This window comes from Aethalodelphis obliquidens, unplaced genomic scaffold (genome assembly GCF_003676395.1).
Source record: "Aethalodelphis obliquidens isolate GAN/ISIS:26980383/991018 unplaced genomic scaffold, ASM367639v1 scaffold33, whole genome shotgun sequence".
Taxonomy (NCBI): domain Eukaryota; kingdom Metazoa; phylum Chordata; class Mammalia; order Artiodactyla; family Delphinidae; genus Aethalodelphis; species Aethalodelphis obliquidens.
Window position 1 is genome coordinate 18,180,706 of NW_020837977.1, and position 4,209 is coordinate 18,184,914.

Sequence of the window (4,209 nt, forward strand, 5' to 3'; positions counted from 1 at the left end):
TGAAGGGTGGTTTCTGTTTCTTGCTTTTCTAGCTGCCGCTACTATTGTGTAGATGACACAGGTCGAGGGTGGAAGGGACTGGGTAGAGAGGAAGGAGGGGAGGATGAAGGCGATAGCTGAGAGCCTAAAGTTTGGGAGAAAACAGTAAGTAATTTCCTCCCTTAGTAATCAAGTTTCTCAAATGAGTTGTCTGTAGCTGTCTTGTTGTTTTCTTCACCTTCTAGCAACTTCCATGTGGCTTTCTCAGGGGTCATCAATGACCTCCACATGGCTGCCACCGTAAACCACTTCTCCGTATCTTCGGGACCAGAGCAGGATTAAAGTAATTCTTCTTTAGAGGAGGAACGGCCACTCGGTTGTATCAAGAGGAGAGGAAAACTAGGACAGGTGCAGGTGACGGTACAGATTTGGCGGCCCAAAATCCAAGAGATCTTGTCTGATATTTCTATGTTTTATGAAACAAAAATGAAAACCAAAGTCAATGAAGGAGAGGTGGGGCATATTTGAGGTTGAAGGAAATGATAGAAAATGTTTGAAAAGTTTTTTCGGAGGCTGGAGTGTAAGCAGATCACAGAAGCATGGTGAGATTGCCAGCAAAAGGAGCCCCCGAGGTTGGTGGTCCAGGGTGCGTAGTGATACCAGTGTGCGTGGCTGGGGACCTTTCCTCCAGCAGTGCCCAGCTGCCAGGTGCAAGGACAGATGGTGAGTATAGTCGGGTTCATCCCACCTCAACTTTGCCAGGCATGTGCAAGAAAAAATAGGGCACGTGAGCTTAGAGCCTGCAAGAAAGTGGTGGCTGGAGGAGGCACAGCATCCGACCTGAGTTCTGGCAAAGTTAACAGAGGAGCGACCCACAAACAGGGAGATGGCGCAGAGCGTGGAAGGCGCCCCGCGGTCGGAGGACGGTGCTGGCGGGAATCTCCGCCCAAGAAGAGGTAGGAGCAGGCTTTGTGACCAGCAAGGAGGATGTCTGAATTCGTGATTTTGGAGGTGGAGCAGTTTCAAGAGATAATGTGGTTCAGACTTCACATTCTGCACCGTGAGAACAGGAAGCCGTGAACATTAGAGAATAAGGTCACTGGGTCACGGAGCTAAGAGGTCACGGGGTCAGATGTGTCAGAACGAAGGCAAACGCCAGGAAGAGGTGGAAGAATCAGGCTCTGAGTCTCTCCTGAAGGGCAGTGAGAGGCCAGGAGAGGCCTCAGCCGAGCCCTCCGTCCCAACGCTCAGTTGTTTGGGCAGTGGGGGCAGGTGCAGGCTGACCTTGACATTGCCTTGGTTGTCCATTTCCCTCTGAGAGCGCCTCTACGCGTCCAAGGCGGTGAGAGAGTCGGTAGACGAGCTCACCTCTTGCGTTCCACATGCAGGCTTTATCTACTCTTCTTTTTTTTTGTTTTCGTTTGTTTGTTTGTTTTTGCGGTACGGGGGGCCTCTCACTGTTGTGGCCTCTCCCGCTGCGGAGCACAGGCTCCGGACGCGCAGGCTCAGCGGCCATGGCTCACGGGCCCAGCCGCTCCACGGCATGTGGGATCTTCCCAGACCGGGGCTCGAACCCGTGTCCCCTGCATCGGCAGGCGGACTCTCAACCACTGCACCACCAGGGAAGCCCTTTATCTACTCTTCTAATCTGCCTCTTGAAACCTTCTTAGCTATGAGAATCTGCTGCTCAAGTTAAAGGGAGGAATAAAAGTATAAAAAATATAATGTAAGTGGTGCAGCATTTCCTGTTTAAAATGAGAAAAGCCACTGCTTCTCAAACTAGATGTGTCTGCAGCCAAAAAAATGGGGTCATATAAATTTCGAAGAAAAATGGGCAGTGGAATTTGCTCGTGCGAGAGTGAGCTTGGTGGTGCAGGAGGAGAGGCGGAAGCTCCATGGGGAGGCGCATAAGACAGCCTGCCCCCTCCTGAGCACACCGTGTCCTCTGGAAGCCCGGTGGAGTGATCAGGCTGCTCGTGGCACTGTACCATTTCCTAGCCCACATCAAGCAACCTGGAGTGAGTCCAGGTTTAACTGAGGAGGCTGAAGAACGTTTTTTATTTGATATCGTATCACGTTAGGATCAGGCAACTCCCAAACAGATTTCCTCTGTGATGAAATATCTTTTTTCCTTTAAAAAGTTGCAATTTCTTAGTAAAGATTACTCAGCTAGTCCTTACCATAACCCATGAAGACAATATGTATTTTTAGTTTGTGTCTTAACAGCAAGGAAACTCACTCAAAGATGGAAAATGATTTCACTAAGGCCATCCAGTGAGTCAGGCCCAGCACCGAGCTGGACAAATTAGGCATCCCAGGTCTCAGCTATCAAACTTCTAGGTCCTGCTAATAATCTGAGACAAAAGAGAAGCACTCTTACGGCATCTTTGCAAAGTAATTTTTTTTTTTTTTTTGCGGTACGCGGGCCTCTCACTGCTGTGCCCTCTCCCGTTGCGGAGCACAGGCTCCGGACGCGCAGGCCCAGCGGCCATGGCTCATGGGACCAGCCGCTCCGTGGCATGTGGGATCCTCCCAGACCGGGGCACGAACCCGTTCCCCTGCATCGCGGCAGGCGGACTCTCAACCACTGCGCCACCAGGGAAGCCCTGAAAAGTAATTTTAATGCCAAGTTTTGTGATTAGACTACATGGCACCCTTTCCCGTGGAAAAGCTCTACTCAGCACCCTGGTAAGGAGGACAGGACAGGAGGGGACAGGTGTGACGAACAGAGCACAACACACAGGATGCAGTAGCTGCTCAATTAAAAAAAGGGCCCCTGGCAGTCCCGGCACCCATTTTCTAGACAATGGATGTGATTCTCGGCGTCCTCGTTTATCGAGCACCTCATGAGGCCCGGCCCTGGGATGCAGCCCGGCAATGATCGGCTTAGGCTCTCCCTGATGTATCAGCTGACGATACATCATCCTGATAAGGCCACAACTCACCAAAGTTGTGACAGAGGAGCTCGTAGAACAGGGAGCTAGTCCTGGGTTCTGGGCACGCTGAATCCTGCTTATCGATGAAATGCAGTTAACACATCAGCTGGACCTATTTCCCGAATACAGGGTGACGCTTCTGTTATTTAAAGATGTGAAAAATGCTGGAGACTTGAGAAAAAAGGCCATGGAAGGTGTCATTGACGGCTCATTAATAAATCCTACAGTGATTGTCGATGCATTTCAGATACTTGCGGCAGCAAACAAAGCAGTTCACCTCTACAAACTGGGAAGAATGAAGACACGAACTCTATCTACTGAAATTATTTTCAGTCTTTCCCCAAATTACAGTATTTCAGAGGCCTTGAAAAAAATCTGGTATCTCGGCAAATGACACTTCATCTCTGATTGCTTACAGTGAAGAGGGAGAAAAACAAATAACTCAAGAAGACCTAACATCTCAGGTAGAAGGTCATCAAGTTTCTCTCAAAAATCTCCCTGAAACAACAAATATTACGGAAGTCAAAAAGATATATGAACTCTCTTCACAAGAAGAAAGTATTGGGACATTATTGGATGGTATCATTTGCTGAATGTCAACAAAAGATGCTTTGTGAAATGACAGAAATATTAAAATTTTTCAGCAATTATAAAAAAAAAGGCCCCCTGCTGCTGCCCTGCCCACCAGTCTCTCTCCTCCCGTGGCGTCCCCCGCAGCGAGGCTGGACTCCAGAGGTGACAGTCCCCCCCACCCAGTCTATCTTCAACACTGACCTGACCTCATCCTGGTCCAGCTCCTATGCAGCAACGAGCGAGCCAAGCATTCAGGCTGTGCTTTGTAAGTCTCCATGCTGAGGCTGCTACCCACATGTGTATTTTTCTCCTAACTACACATGTGAGAATCTAGTTCTGCCTAAGGGGCTTAGTTATTAATTCACTCAGAAAAACAAAAACAAAAAACTACATTGTCAGCAGAGCACTCTTACATGAAGAGGCTGAATTCCCCAAGCTCTGCCCAAACCAGTAGCATCTCACACACAGCCAGAAAGTCTGCCTCAGATTAAATGTCACTGATCATCGCGGCAGGGATTCTAATCCTTCTCATTTCTTTTTTTAAATCCTTTTTTTTGGGGCCACGCAGCATGTGGGATCTTAATTCCCCAACCAGGGATCGAACCCGTGCCCCCTGGATTGGAAGCATGGAGTCTTACCCACTGGACCGCCAGGGAAGTCCTGTAAATTCTATTTTAACGGCACACACATCTCTCTAGGTCAGACTCTTACAGATGCTGTG

At 49.0% G+C, this 4,209-nt stretch overlaps 1 pseudogene; it reads left to right on the forward strand.

Annotated features, from left to right (window-relative positions):
• Positions 1–2,791: 2,791 nt before the first annotated feature.
• Positions 2,792–3,532, forward strand: LOC113631541 (EKC/KEOPS complex subunit TPRKB pseudogene; annotated as a pseudogene).
• Positions 3,533–4,209: the final 677 nt, after the last annotated feature.